The sequence below is a fragment of the Alligator mississippiensis genome, chromosome 5 (assembly GCF_030867095.1).
Source record: "Alligator mississippiensis isolate rAllMis1 chromosome 5, rAllMis1, whole genome shotgun sequence".
Taxonomy (NCBI): domain Eukaryota; kingdom Metazoa; phylum Chordata; order Crocodylia; family Alligatoridae; genus Alligator; species Alligator mississippiensis.
This window is the reverse complement of record NC_081828.1, coordinates 109,407,719-109,424,546: the sequence shown is the minus strand read 5'-3', so window position 1 is coordinate 109,424,546 and position 16,828 is coordinate 109,407,719.

The following is a 16,828-nucleotide window of genomic DNA, read 5'->3' as shown; positions in this document are numbered from 1 at the left end:
TCTGGGCTGCTCAACTCTCACCTGACTATGCTCAGTGATTTCACTGATATCTACCTCCATGTCCACAGTAGGCTCTCTGACTCCGGCTATCTCCTTGGGACCCCCCACACACACCAGGTCCTCAGCCAAAAATGGGGAATGTACCCCCTCAAGTGGTAGGGCATAGTGCCTCTCCTCCATCACAGCCAGTCCTGGTTCAGCATCCCTGAGTAAGGCAGACTGAGAACAATGCACACCAAGAAGATGTGGGTGCTTCCTGTTATAGTCATCAGCATATGCATCCAGTAATATCTTTCTGGCTTGTTGTGTAGGTACACCAATATGTGTTGATCTATCACCCATGCCAGGGTTCCCTTCAACAACCCCTGTCACACCAGGTTTTGCTCAGATCTGAAATCTATGGGAGCTGGGACCCACTTTCCTTCCACCCATATTTTTGCTATGAGGTAGGCTCCATCACGTATCTCACCCCCTCTTTCTCTCAGGGGAATGGCCCTATAGCCACATTCCATCTCCTCTACTGTAGTGGATTCTATCTACCTCCTGTATTCCCCACTGGATTCACGGATCTGACCCTGTTTTGCCCACCCCAGAGGCAGCTCTGGGTGAAATGTCCAACATGACCACACCAGCAACTTGCCCAGGTAGGGTTGCTGACCACAGGTGCCTTTTTATCAACAAGGCAGGCAAACTTCTTTGGGTAGATGTGATATCTTTTATTAGACCAACTGAGTAGTTAGTAAAACGTTCTTTGAAAGCTTTCAGGCACAATCACTCTTCTTCAGGCATAGGGAGTCTCTTCAGGCATAGGGAGTTTTTATCCATATCCCCTTTTTGCTATGGTTGAGGCCTCCCCCTAGCCTGGCAACCTTGGTTCTCCTGACCTGATTCTTTTTCTGCCACTAGAAAGTCTTCCACCGACTTGATTGCTTCCTCCAGGGTCTTGGGCTGATGCCTCCTTACCCAGTCCTTGACCCCACCTTCTAGATCACAAACAAATTGTTCCAGGGATACCTGTTCTAGAAACTCTTCTGGTAACCTTTCCTTGGGATGGAGCCATTTGGTAGCCTTGTCCCAGAGAAGCTGGCCTAGTCTGCAAGGGAAGAGGACATCTGTCTCCTTTTTCACCCAAAACTGCTGTCCGTGGGCCTCCTCAGACACTTCTAATCTTAACAGACTCCTTCACTTTGTCACGTTCAGTGGCTTTCTCCCTAGACAAAGCCCAATTTGGTGACTTGGTGTTGCCCTAGTAGTGACATTCCTAGATGAGGGGCCTATTCCTGTCTTTCCAATTGGGTAGCTATGATGGCTGTCTCAAATTGCCTTTTTACAAAATGCTACAAAATCCATTTGAAACAAGATGTTAATGATGATATAGATAGTGTGATAGTGTGATTCCCCAGTTATAATTAAGACCTTAACCATTTCTGGATCTGCATGCAATGAATGTAATACAGAACAAGCATGTTGCCTTTAGGGAAAAGTATGCGTTTCCTAGGCCTTTCCCTAGTTTTCAAAAAAGCCTAATTCTCTAGCATGCTGCAAATTTCTCAGCTCTACTAAACATGTAATGTGTGCGCACATGTATTTTTAAAGGTCAAAGTATAAAAAGTTTTAACAAATGTATCTGATTTAAATAGTTTGACATATGGTATTGCCTGCCTGCCTTTGTTATGAGGCAGCATTTTTTTGTGTGTGTGTAAATGTGAAAAACAGATGGCTAAATTCTTCACTCCTGTTCTTTTAGTTCATGCACCTCTTGATTTCAGGCCAAAGGAAACCATCATGCATTTCCCACTAAAGTTGTTGGCAAGTGCAGGTGTTGTGCATGGGTGTCCACCAGAAAATTTGCACCCAAGAAGGTAGAACATGAGGCAGAAAATTGGCTGTCCTTATTCTGTTCTCTCCCAGAACTCAGGGCCAGGCCACCAGCCTGAGCTGCAGATGGGCATTTTGGGCTGGAGGAGGGCCCTTGTTATGCTGATATGACAGCTGCTGAGCCAACAATGTCAGCTACTAACAGAAGCTCCCACAGATTATGCCTGCTTCTGAAAGCAATATGGTGATGCAGCAGAGAACGATGGTCTTTCTGCTACTCATAATGAGCTGTGGTTTGCTTTATATGAAGTCAGCCTTGTGCAGTTTCAGAATTTGACTCAATTTTTAATATCTTTTAACAGTGCTTTGTTTCCTGCTGAGCATTTTGCAGAATGCCATTCTAAACAACGTTAGTATTCAAATGATCACTAGAAGAACCAAAGTAGTGATTGGAATGGCTCGTAAATACATTAACAGGGCAAATATGTATTAACTTGCTGCCTTAGGTTATAGCTCTTCATTTAAAAGAAGATAACATTTATGTAGAACAAATGACTTTATTGAATTTTGACTTCTAACGTAGTATTGGAGACTGTCAATAAATTACATCATTTTTTTCTGTAAAGATTATGTTTAGGGAATGACTCTTCAGTTGCAGTAAAGCAGCTGCCAGGAATAAAAGGAACTGGAGACTGAATAAAAGCTACATGTGCTCTTAAAAAAACCTGATACTAGAGCTCCTTATTTCTGATGTAATTTTTTCCCCCTGATAGCTTGACTTGAAGTAAAAATAGTAAATTTAATAAATATTTGATACACACAAATATTTCATCAATTTCTTTCCTCCTTTTCATACAAATATATGCAAACCTTAAGGAAAACACAGAGGCTCTGCAAACACCCTGTAATTTTAAACAACATGATTAAATCAACTTGTATCAGAAAGAAACAAGCCAACTTGAAGATGAATTAAGTTAGTCTTGCTTCCTAGATTGATTGTTTTTTTCTTGGTAGCCTTGGCCTTTCACTGCCAGTACTATAAAATATTCATATATCAGAAATACTTTGGGCCAGACCTGTGCTGATTTAGAAGTGTGCATATTTTGACATATTTTGAGTGCATTTCCATTGGGTCTACATCAGCATAAAATCTGGTTCATGTAGCTATATGAGTTTTTAGAAGAGAGGTTAGATGTGGGAATAGCCAGAAACTATACAGCATAAATAGATGTCACGCATATGCTGTTTACTATGACAACAGGAATTAACTGGCCATGTTGTCTTAAGCTTTCTGAATTTCAGGGCTCTTATTAACCATTGAACACTAGGTCAATTTAATTCAGGGAATAGAAAAATAAACACTGCTAATGTATTTCAAGATCTATTGAGCGATACTAATATTTCATTTTACAGGTTCCACAGGGTAATTTATATATGTTAGACACACACACACACACACACGCGCGCGCGCTCGCGCGCACGATAAATAGGGCAACAGGCTGACTTATCCACATATGGCACTCTTGACAGTACTGCTGTGCTGTAGGGTTGGCAGATGGAGCAATTAGACATTTCCTAGCTAGGAAGTAACCTTTAAAAGAGAAATATAATGTAACATAGAATTTGCTATGATTTTAAGAAATTTCTGCTCGAGTTCCCAGTAGGTAATGACTTTCAATGTTAAATCTGCTGGACTGTTAAAGATAGTTTTCTCTAATTAATATATCTATACAACACTCTTCTGACATTCAGCTCCCACTTATGGGAATATATTTGGGTTGACCTGTTTGATGAACAACAATTATTGCTTTATAGAGCTTGAACTTTTTTTCCATTGAGAAATCAGGAATGCGATCAAAGAAATGCCAGGCATAATATTTGAAAAATGGCAATTTCTAAAATTCAGTTGCCTGGCAATTAGCTAATAATATCTTTAGGTGCATCTTGGCAAACAGTGCAAATGGAAAGCAGCACAGATTTGCACCTTATAGATTTACTCAAGTGTACATATACATGCACATATACATATTTAGCACAAGCTTTTGTGGGCTGAACCTCCCTTCATCAGGCACTTCCAGGACAATTACAGTAATTAAAATAATGTATCCAGAACACCTTGAGGATCATTTGAAATACTGTGTGGGTGAACTAACTCTTCATATACTAGCCCACAAAGTGGCTTTTTCTCTTGTTAAAATAGGCTTTGGTGGCCTGCAGTATTCTTTAATCAACAACTGTATTTGCTGAGATGCTTTTTACAATACCCTCGGGCTTTGTCCTTCACTGACTGTACTTCAGCCTTAACCTTAACAACCTGTGCTTTTTTCTTTCAACACGTAATTCAGGGCAAAGAACAAAGTTGACCATAACAACAGAAGGAGAAAAATGCTACCAAGAGTATATTATCATGAACTTATTTTCAGGTAAAGATTTTGCTCTTTGATTTCACTTCTAATTATCAGAAGATTACTACACAAATAGAATCTTCAAAACCTTAAGGTTGAGGGATGTTTCCAGGCTCACTGTAGCAGGGATACTAAACTTCTGATGGGTTGTATAGCTTACCTTGGATCTAATTTATTTTGTTACATTTGCAGATATGAAAAAAAAAAACTCTCTAAGTTTACGTTTTATTAAATTTCAGCTGACCATAAGCAATGCATTTAATTTTTTTAGCTGAAGTACTTAAACGAAATCAATAGGAACAAAGTTTGAAGAAACCAAACTAAAACAACCATATGAATGTGGACTTCCTGATAAACTGAAAATGTAGGAAAAGAATGCAAGTTGTATCTGTTATGAAAACTGCTGCCTGCATTCCCACCTTGTTTTCTTTTCTCCTCCTACCTCTTTTTACTCACATGGTGCATCATTATACAAATAAAGAGATGAGATTGCTTGATCTCCTCAGCAGATGACCATTTTTGCCTCCTGCAGCTCATTGTTGAGACCTTGAAGCAACATTGATTGAGCCTGCTGGATGTTTTTTATGACAGGGTATGTATCTAAACTAGCACCAAGAACTAGATGGGAGATAGGATAGGGATGGTGGGCAAAAGCTGACTTTCTTAAAACTTCATCTTGAATGAATAAAGCCAGTTTCTTAAAGCTGAAGTTAAAATCAGCTTGGAAAAAAACAATTGTAAATAGAAAAATATGAATGATGATTCAAAATGGTGTAAAAAAATATTTACCTGGAAGTCCAAGACTAACCTAGTTTAAAAAGGAACAGTATAAGAAGTGGCAAAAGGGGAATGGATATAAATAAGAACCTAGACATTCATAAAATGTTAATAAGGGAAAGAAAGAGTAAAAGGAGAAATCCATGATCAGCTGAGTTAAAAACAATGAGGAGGAGTTTCAATATAATACAGGGATGGTAAATTATTTTGACTGGACAGTCACTTAATGAGTTTTGGTGAGCTATCAAGGGCCATGAGGTTAGCGCCTCCCCTTGGCAGGTGCTCCTGCCCGGTTTGCAATTTTCTCACCAGAAGTCCTGCCCCTAATTCCTGACCTTTGCCATGAGAAGTCCCTCTCCTTGCCCCCCAGAAATACTCATTTTGGGAGTGAAGAGTTGTCATCTTGGAACCAGAAAAAGACAAATCATGTGCTAAAAGTCAAACACCTACTATAACTTATTTTCATGGTATTACCAAATATATTTTTGTCATGGTTTGTGTTTGCATAGAGTATATAGAGATGATTACATAATAGTTAAAATAGACTCTTACTTTTGTCTATTGTGCATGGGAGGTGTGTGGGATGTGGTTGGGGTGGGTGTATGTGTATGCTGGAAGGGGCTGTGGGGGGATGGTGAAGCAGTGTGGCTATGTGTGGAGGGAATAAGGTATGATGGGGTGTGTGTACATGTGGGGAGGTTGTGGGGGCATTGAGTGGGTGTGTGGGGTATGAGAGAGGGGTGATGAGACCCCTTGTAACAGGCGCCTCCTTGGGGTTTGCTTACTTGTGGCCCCGCCCACCTATTATGGGCCAATCACCCACCTTCTTGCCTGCCACACCTTGTTGTTAATTGATTAATAGATGTAATTAAGCTGCCCATTTCCTGCCCTGATCCCAGGGTGTGCTATCTGCAGCTCCTTTCCTCCCCTACACTGCAGCCCAAGCCTTGCAGATGGAACTAACATTGTTCGGTCTGGGCCTTGTTGTAATGTGGCCCCTGGTCCTCCCTGGGCTCTCTGCAGCCCTGTCTCACACTGCGCCTTCACTGATGCTCGGGCTCTCTGCAGCTCCTGTCTCACACTGCACCTCACTGGCACTTGGGCTCTCCCTAACCCCTGTCTCGCACTGTGCCTCATTGGCTCTCGGGCTCTCCACAGCCCTCACACTGCACCCCACTGGCAATTGGGCTCTCCACAGCCCCTGTCTCACACTGTGCTGTCACTGGCACCTGGGCTTTCCACAGCCCTGCAAAGTGCTGTGCCCTCTCTGGTTGGGATCGGTGCACCCCAAATGCTGCACCCTCTCTGCCGCTGGGGTCAGTGCAACCTAAAATGCTTTACCCTCTCTGGTGCTGGGGTTGGTGCACCCCAAAATGCTGCACCCTCTCTGGTGCCAGGATCCCCACGCTGCCGTGGGTCCCCTATGAGGCGTCCTCCAACCCCTAATAGACTCACCCAAGCCACCGGTGTTATACAGCAAAAAAACACAAGCCCCTGGGCTATAACATAAATTCCAGCCACCCGGCTATAACCTCATTCAAGCTGCACCAGGGGTGCTCTGTCCCTCACCAGTCTCAGAGGCTGTATCTGCAGTCAAGCCTCTCCCCTTTTGGTTGTTCTGGGAGAGCTCCTTCCCCCTTGGCTGCTGGCAGGGAACTCCCATCCTGGCCTCAGCCCTGGGATTTATATGTGAGCCAGGCCCTGGCCCTTCTGGTCAGCTGACCGCTGGTAGGTGTGGGTCATTAGCTCACTCTGGGTGCCCTGGTAACCACCAGCTGGGGCTCCCTGCTCACTGCTAGGGCTCTTTCCCTAGCAGTTTCCACTCTAAGAAGCAGGGCACCTAAGTGCTCTGTGACACCCCTCCACACTCCCCATCATGATGCAGAGTCCCCACCACCGGCAGAAGCATCATCAGCACATAGGGGCATTTGGGGCATTTGTGCCTGGTGTAGGTACTGCCACAGGCAGCGTGCAGCTCCAGCCAGTGCTGCATATGGTGTCAAGGAGTGCAACCAGTCTGGCCCACATCTACCATACAGGGCTGCCCATGGTGCATGTGCAGCTCCCACATTTATGCCTCACTAGGGGAAAGCCAGCATGATGGAGCCAGCTGCCTTCACTGCCTCTTGTGCAGGTTACAGGACTCCACTGGAAATGGAGGGGAGTCCTGGCCCCTGCTTCCCCAGAGTCCTGGGAGCTGCATGGAAGATAGAACTGAAGGCAGCCAGCTCCATCACACTGGGCTTCCCCTGGTGGTTCACAAGTGTGGGGGCTGCACAGGTGTGGGGAGCCCTGCATGATAGAACTGGGCTGACTGGGTTGTGCTCCTCACCACCACATGAAGTGCTAGCAAGAGCCTCATGCCACCTGCAACAGGGCCTCTGCTGGGCATAAGCATCCACCTGTTGTTGCTGCTGCTGCTTCTCTGGCCAGGGCTGTGCACTAAGTGGGGAAGTGTGTAGGGGCCCCCACATCTCCCCCCAACCCCCAACCTTCCCTCACATTCACACCCCACCCACCCAAGCTCCACATTTCTGCCACGCCCCTGGGCACAGGCTCCACACTGCCACCAACCCCAGTGGTAATTACCACACTCCAGCAGACTCAATTAATTGAGTCTTCTCCCATGCACTGTAATTACAGTGCACCAGAACAGCCTCCCTGCATTTGTATCCCATTATGCTGATTTTTAATAAGTGTTGGCATACTGATGACGTTGTAGAGAACTACAAGAAAGTGAACATTATTATAAGTAATATTATAAGTAATTATAGACCTATCTGTTTTCAGTCCCTGGTGAAATATTGAAATCTCTGATTCAGGACTTGATCAATCGTAGGAGGCAAAATAATTAATGATAATCAAAGCATTGGCTTACAGAAAATAGTTGTCAAATAAAGTTGGTAGTTTTTAAGATGACAAGTGTGATTGAGAAAGGTAAAATAATGATGTCATATATTTTAATTTCAGTAGCTCATTTAACCTTGGACCCCTTGATTTATTGACACTTTGACACTAGACTAAGTCAATAAGTGACTTATTGACACTTTGACAGTAGAACAATATAAATCCAACACAGAATGCTTCAAATAGACTAGAAACTGACAGTATGTTAGGTATCAAATTATAACTAAATAGAGAGTTGTCTTCAAACATATGTATGTGTATTGATTGTTAAATTTGTTTTATATTTTCTCTTCACTTTTGTCTCCATTATATTTTTCCTTTCTTTCTTTCTTGGAAAGCAAGGGATCACTGGGAGTTTACTTGGCTTCCTGTAATTGGGACATGAACAAAACCTTTGAAAACTCAGGACAAGGAGGCACTACATAGTGGTGGAGATGGATTCCTGGCCTTAATTCCCTCCAAAGCATGCACACTTTGACTTGAGGTATGAGGTTGCCAGAACATCTGAACTTTCTACCTCAATGATGTACCTATGGGACATGTGAAGTGTATACAATTCTTTGTGGGTAAGCTGCCTGAGGTAAAGTGTTACTTGTGATGGATCAAGTGCTGGGAGCAGAGTGAGCATGATGAGTGCAGAGGTGGATGAAATGTGTGCACAGAATTGTGAACTATTAATATTTTGAGTGACAGTGATTGACAGGGGTGTGGTATAAAAGGTACCTGATTCATAGATTCATAGATGTTAGGGTTGGAAGGGACTTCAATAGATCATCAAGTCCGACCCTCTGCACAGGCAGGAAAGAGTGCTGGGTTTAGATGACCCCAGGTACATGCCTATCTACCCTCCTCTTGAAGACCCCCATGGTAGGGGAGAGCACCACCTCCCTTGGGAGCCCATTCCAGACCTTGGCCACTCGAACTGTGAAGAAGTTCTTCCTAATGTCCAGTCTAAATCTGCTCTCTGCTAGCTTATGGCCATTATTTCTTATAACCCCCAGGGGCGCCCTGGTGAGTAAAGCCTCACTAATTCCCTTCTGTGCCCCCATGATGAACTTATAGGCAGCCACAAGGTCACCTCTCAACCTTCTCTTGCGGAGGCTGAAGAGGTCCAGGTGCCCTAGTCTCTTCTCATAGGGCTTGGCCTGCAAACCCTTAACCATATGAGTGGCCCTTCTCTGGACCCTCTCCAGGTTATCCACATCCCTCTTGAAGTGCGGTGCCCAAGACTGCATGCAGTATTCCAACTGCAGTCTGTCCAGCACCCAATAGAAGGGAATTATCACCTCCTTGGTTCTGTTCGTCATGCATCTGCTGATGCACGATAAAGTGCCATAAGCTTTTCTGATGACTTCATCACATTGATGACTCATGTTCATCTTGGAGTCCACTAGGACTCCAAGATCCCTTTCCGCTTCCGTGCCACCAAGCAGTGAGAGTCAGTGTGGAAGGACGTAGACAACTACAAGCTCTGCCCAGGCTGTGCATGTCATTGGCCCACCCCCTGTCTAGAGCAGTCCACCCTGCCTTGGCTGCCATGCCTTTGATGTTACAATAATGCTTGTCAACATAAGGGAGGTTGCCCATTTGTTGCCCTGATGCCTAGGCTATGAACCTCCCCAAAGACCAGGTCCCACGCCTTGCAGGTAGCATCCAAATCACCCATAACTCTCCCAGCCCCCTTTCTGGGCTGCACTTGACCTATAGCCCAGATTTCACCTCAGGCCCCACTATGTGCAACTTATCCTTCTGGCCCCTTCTCTAGGCCACTCTCTGCACCTCACTGGGCCACTACTCCACCCCTCACTGGGCTCCTTGAACTTATGCCCCTTGGGCCTCATGCCCCACTCAGTGGGCCTTGGCCCCTGTCTCAGGACCCACTCAATGAGCCTGGACCCTGCCTCAGACCTCCCTCAGTGGACCTGGGTTCAGTACTTTTCTGTTGGAGTGTGCTTCTCTAGGCTTTCTAGGCTTTCTCCTCCATTGGGTACCCACAAGGAAGTGAGAAATGAGGCCTTTCATTGGGGAGCCTCAGGTGTGACGTTTCCTGGAGACTGCCCTGCCACAGGCAGCCCCACCACATAATCCAACCCCAGCAGGGTGCAGTTTTAGGTCTTACCCAGGACCATCAGGAACATACTCCATCCCCATATTTCCTACCCTAACTTCCAGATGTTTGGGAGCTGTTCTTCACTGGTTCCCTAGATGTAATTACCAGCTCAGCTCCTAGTGCAGGCTTATATCCTAGCTGCCCAGCCATCATCCAGTCAGGTGTCTCCCTTGCAGTCATGTGACTGCCTAATTGGTCCTGATCACACCTGCTTGCTGCCCTGCAGCCTGCCTAATCCTCTTAAAGTAGCAAGCACAACTTGTGCTCTGCCACAGACAGGTACAGAGAATCTTTATGAGGCAATTTCATTGCAACTTTGAGAATGAGGAGATTTTGAGTGAGATTGTACATCTGAGCAAGAGAGCATGGTTCACATGGACTTGTCTATCCTATATTGATTGGATTACATCATGGATCTGAGGGAATGGTGGATTATTGTTACAATGGAGTGATTGATGTGTGGATTTGGCTATTGAGGAGACTTACTTTGAGAAGAGGTGATCCTGAGTTACCATCCACCTATCCTACTACTGAAGATTTTCATCCCTGAGGGGAAGAAAACAGTAACAGGATGAGTCACTATTTTATTGTGAGCTGAAGTTGTTGAAGTTTTGTAGATGTATACTCTTACTGGTTTCTGTTTGTTTGACACTGTTCTTAATATTATTCTGTTACAGGCTGTTCTTTAGACTTTTTCTTAATACAAGTTGTTCAACCTAAATGGTGACTGAATGAATCTTGGTTTATTGCAACTTTGGGTGTGGGTAGGCTGTAGCTCAATGCCCAGGGGAAAGTAATCTTTTAGGGGATGATAATCCTAAGGAGAGTAGCAGTTTAATTGTCATATTGTGGTTCTCTTTCCCTACAATAGGACTCAGAGATGGAACAGTAGAACCTGACATAATTTAGGTTTTGCCACAACCCTACTATACAGAAGCAATGCCATTGCTAATTTACTACATCAGAAAACTAGTAATGCACATCCAAACTAATTTGTTACTACTGGATAAACTGGACTGGTTAGCAGACTTGTGTCTCAGAGAATGTGCCATATGTTATAGTAATGCATGTATTCAAAAGGCTTCCACTGTCTGGTGTCTTTCATAGCAGAATCTTTACTATTAGATGTTTGAAGGATATGGACCCTTCTACATGGACAGATAAAGCTCAGTGGGTATCTATGTGCAATTGCCACAACTGTGCCTCCTACCATGCCACACATGCATGGCAGGAGATGTGATTGTGAGATCATAGATTATATTCCATTACATTTTATTGCCAGTGCAGGAGGGGCGGTCCCCTCCCTTCTCCACCCCCCACCCCCGCATCAGCAAGAAGCAGACCCCTGCAATTGGGGCCCCCTTAGCTGATGGCATTCCCAGGTGTGGGGGCATCTCACATCTCCTCCCCCCCCCCCACAACTGGGAGATTGCAGCACCTGAGCAATTAATCCCTCTATGGAATGCTGTTGGAACCCAGAGTCCATAGGTGCCCCACATTGCTGGGGCTGAGAGTCCTGTCAGCTGTAAGACTCCCATCCCCAACTTCTCTTGGTGTAACCCTCTTCCTAGGAGCCCAGCCAGCTGACAGAGCTCCCAGCTGCAGAGGCACACTCAGCTAAATGTGCAAATTCAAACTGGATAGGAACCAGCTATAAAGTTTTTACATACTAGACAAAGGATGATGCCGGGAGTGGGTGGTGACAGAAACCCGTACCCACCCAAATCTCAGCCCACTTTCCCCTTCCCTCCTGCTTGGGGTCCAGGCCCACTCCCCCCATCCCTTCCAGAGTGCTGGCAGGAGGAGAGGAGTGGGCCCGGGCCTGATGCACGGAGAAACGGGCCCAAGGGTGGGGAAAATCTGGCCTGCTAAGACATGGAGTAAGCGGGGAGCAGTGGGTCCAGGCTATCACTGTGGCAGTGGGACGATGGGAGGACCAGGCTCGGGGCCAACATGGGGGGGGAGGAGTGGGCCTGGGCCCAAGGTTGGGGGGGTGGAGGCATGCTCCTCCCCTCCCCCTGCCACTGCCATGTCAGGCTGGGCCCTCTGCTCCCCCTCCCAACTTGGTCCTGCTCCTCCTCCCCCCCACCACTGCATTGGCCTGGGTCCACTCTTCCCCGACTCCTGCTACCTCAGTGTACCTGCTTCTCCCCCCACCACTGCCATGTCAACCCACATTGGCCCTGTAGGTAGCAATGACAAAAGGCGGGGAGGGTGAGCCGAGGCCATGGCTGATAGCCTCAAAGCCCCATAGCATCCCAACCCTGCCCCCCCTCCCCCCGCACCACTGCCACCACCTCCAAGGAGCAAGGGGAGGGTGAGGCCAGCTCTGGTGGTTTTGCGCCCCCTGCTCTATCATTGCCACTTGCAGGAAGCAGGGCAGGGGAGACGAGGCTAGCAGAGCTGGCCTTGCCTCCTCCACTCCATCCCTTGTGTCCCCGACATCATGGCAGCACTCCATCATTCCACCACCCCCTGTCCCAACACTGTTTCAGTCAGCCAATCAGAGTGTGAATAAAGCATTATGGATGGACAGACAGACAGATTAAGGCTTTTATAATATTAGAATTCTCAAGCATTAATTTTATACATGGTTGGACCTTTTTAGGGTGTGATTGTAAATTTACATGTGTAGATGGTTTAAATTAATTGCTCAGATTACCTCGTAATTAATTGTGTCATACAGGTAATGGGTAGAGGGAACTTACAAGTGACTATATGGAGATGGGGTGGAAATGTACTAGCATAGACCTCTGCAAACATGCCTGAGCACTCTGTTAAAAGTGCAGCAATATAAGAAAAACATTTTACTTGTTTTCAATTTCCCATAAAGACTGTAAGTGATGCATTTTGGTTTAGCTATTTATATGGTATAGTTCACTATTATTAGATGTACCCTTTACCCATATTGATCAGACACTCCTCCTTCTTCAGTCTTTAGTATATTTAGATCTAGTTTGCACTTTGATACTTAGTTTAAATATAATGAATCACTTAATGTTGTTTAGAATACCTGACACCTTAGTTCTTTTGGTATGGGGAAGCTACAGAGTATCATTAGGCACATTGATTCGTGTGTGTTATCAAAAAAAAAAAAAAAAAAAAAGAAAGAAAGAAAGAAAAGAGAGAAAAAAAAGAAAAAAAATCTGCTGCATAATGTTTTACTGAAAAAGACAGGGGCTTTTATATAACACCTGTCAGGCAATCATAATCACTGTACTTGTTATGCATAATATTGAAACATATAAAATCTTACATTGATTGCTTTTCAAGGATACACTGTACAAAATGGGGAAGAGAAAAAGGAAATGGCATAAAGTGATCTCTAATGTTTGGGGAATTGTTGTTGTCTTCCCATTGCAATGAATGAGTTTAAAGAAGCAAAAAAGGTTCTTTTAAAGGTAGCATATAAATAGAAAGCTCATCTGTTATGTCAAAAGATCCCTTATTAATGAGGAGGTTTTACAGCTTGGGTGCATACATATGTCATATTATATGACAAGGCATTGTTTGCTGTACAGCCTTCTGGGTTCAGACATATGTCATTTCATATAATCAAACATAGTGAATCAGTTCAAACGAAACCTTCTGACATTAGGTATGTGGTCAGGAAGCTAGTTATTAACATACTCTAGCAAATATCATTCTGCTTGCATCCCATGCTTGTGAAGACAGACTTCTTTTCACTTTTAAATGTATGCTCAGCCATGGTAAAACTGGTCATCCTTCCACCTGTGTCTGCTTGGCCTGTATTAAAAGAAACCCTATTAAATTCCTTTAGAGATGCGGCAATCTATGCCAGACTGAAAGAAAGTTGTGATATTATTTCTTACAAATTAAAAATAGAAATGAAAAAGGCAGAGGATTATTACCTCCCTGAAAATCAAGGCACAATCTTGGCTCATATTAACAGTGTCAGATGAGTTTTTCCATTGTGTCCAATTCCTCATTTGTTTTGGTTTTATGTTTATTTTTATTGTTGTTATTATTGTCATTATCATTCTTCTGTAATCTGACATTTTAATTTCAAGTCAGTGTTTATACTTATTGGCACATCATAAACACTGTTTTGTCTCTTGTTTGTTGTGTCTATTTTTCTTTTTTTTCTCTTTACTATTAATGACAGTATAAGGAGGGAAGCTTCAGGTTAACTTTGCTTTTAATGAGTTTTAATGACAATGTATTTTAGGCCCTTTTGTATTAGGTTGTGCTAACTTTGCATTCTTTTTCTTTTTTTTCTAAATTCTAAGAGTTTGTTCCGCTCTGGAGAGGGATTTTTTTTTTCCTTTCCTCCTTCTCATCTGTGCCTTTAAAATGTTTGAAACCTTTAAACCTTTAAACTACTTCTCAAGTCGCAGTTAGTAAAAGCTTCAAGGAGTTAGTATTTTTTTTAAGACAGTTTTTTTTAACGCTCATCTTGCAGATCATCATTCTTCTGTTAGACTGAAGAAGATGGCTTCCACTTCTAAGCAGATTTGTCATGGAAATGAGAATCACCATGTTCTATAGTGCTGAAATGTGCAAATTACTACTTCTTGTTAGATGCCTTCCTAACAATTGATCAAGACTTGTCCATTTGCACTAGGTAACACACTTACAGGGGTACTATCAACTAAAGAAATCATACCTTATTTGAATATTGTTTCTTATGTGTTGCAAGTAATACTTCAGATTACTATAAATTAGAGATATAAAATTTTCAGTTCATTTACCTTCTGCATTCAACAACAATTTGTAATATCCTTGTTCTCCTTGCACTTAGGGGCTATGCAGAGACATTTGGGAGTTTAGGGGGAGGTTAGACTGTGTTCAAAATAGCTATCCAATCTAAGCAAAGTTGGAATTGGAGGGCTAGTGCTGCGGGGATCAGGTGGATTGCAGCAGTGGGGGTGGGGAGGGAAGGCAGGCAGAGTCCATACAGAGGATTGATGGTGTAGGCAGGGCCTACAAGGGGGTTGCTGGAGTCTGGGAAGATTTGCCAGGATCAGATTGGTATCTCACAAGATCTGTGGGGAGGTTTGGGAGGATAGGAGGGCTCTCTCCTCTCACCCCTGGGGAAAGGGGTTATTTTTAGCTCCCCGACACCCCCTATCCCCCAGACTAACCCCCTCCCCATAAACATACCCCCTATCCTTCCCACTTTTCCCCCCACCCTGACTTACTTTCTCAGCTCCTGGCATCAGTGAACATGGATAAAACCAACAATGGGAGTGGCTTATAGGATAAAGGGTTTGGTGGACTTGTGGGGGAAGCTGGCTGGTTTATGGGAGTAGGTTAGTGGGGCAGGTGGCTAAAAATAGCATAGTGCCAAGAGGGCAGGTAGGAAAAGTGAAGCCTCAGAGTTGGGCCCAGCAGCTGGGTTTCCCAGCTCTGGGAACTGTATGAAAGTTCAGTTAGATCAGTCTCACTGAACCTAAACTAAGTTAGACCACCTTGAAGGTGCACTTAACTTAGATTGAGTCAGCCATTTTTGGACTGATCTAACTGTTCTGAAATTCTGTACAGTTTGCACATAGATCCAAATAACTAGTATACGGTCTGTACTTGGGCAAATTAAGTTAGATGGGGTGGCCACTTTTAATCAATCTAACTTCACATTAACCTCCTTGAATCATCTTTACACAGCCTCATTTTGTGTTTGTGTGTGTGTAATTTTGAAGTAGTGGCAATGTGGGGAGAGGGAGGGGGTTGCATTCTGAAAGCAGTAAAAAGTGATTGTCAGTCCAAATAATTTTGGAGAAAGACTCAGGGAAAGAAGTAGTAACCCAAACCTACTTTTAATACATTGCAATTGACTAATGCTCCCTTAAACATTACATCAAGGATTGATTCTGCATTCTTTGCACACACAAAGATCCTCTTGATATAACTAGGAGTTTCAGTGGTGATTAATGTGGAATTGGGCATGAAACCTGCAATCTGTGCTTTCAGAGTTCTTTAGTACTCTTAGCATATTTAAATACCTCATCTTTGGGACTTAATCCTGAAGGTCTCGTACCAGGAAAAAAATCTTTTACACTGGTACTTGCTCATACCAGATAAGAACATGCAATTTGTGAGACAGCTATTTAGATTAAATGTTTCAGGGTAGCCTGTGGCATCTTTCTATTAAACAATGTGGTGAGAGTAGCTTCACAGAAATTTAGTTGGGCTACTCATATAGCTAGGTGTTACAGTAAAGGTAAATGAATCTGGTCTTTGGTGTCTGACCTGTGGACTACCATGTAGAATGGAGACACCTGAACATAACAAGTTTTGGGATAGGATAAATTTGTTATACAGTAGAAAGTTCTGCCCAGGCTGAGTGCCATACCCAGGTTGGTCAAAAACCCCTGGAGGCACCCCAGAGTCCCTCTTTTCTTCAGCTTACTCTGGGAGCAGTTTCTCCTTCACTCAACTGCCACATTTTGATGTTCCTTCTCATTCTGAAAGGGGGGGGGCTGCCCCAGATCTCACTCTAAAGTACACCTGTGTTACTTAAATTGCCAATTGCTTAAATCACAAGCGAGACTCTTTAAAAGGGGATAAGGCAGAATGCTGCATTTATTGATTAAATGAGTTAGTCATACAGGTTTGGACACACCATTTATACAACCACACACAAATCATTATACACATCATTACACACAGGCATACACATACACAAGACAACTATTCTATCCACACATACACCAGATACAGTTACCAGCAATAGTTGCTTAATATCAGCCCAGGGTGGCCAACCCTGGCTTATTGAGCAGATGATAGTGATTTGAAGATAACAGATTTGAAGATAACAGCTGGAGCAGGGTGAACAGATGCATCTGTGCTC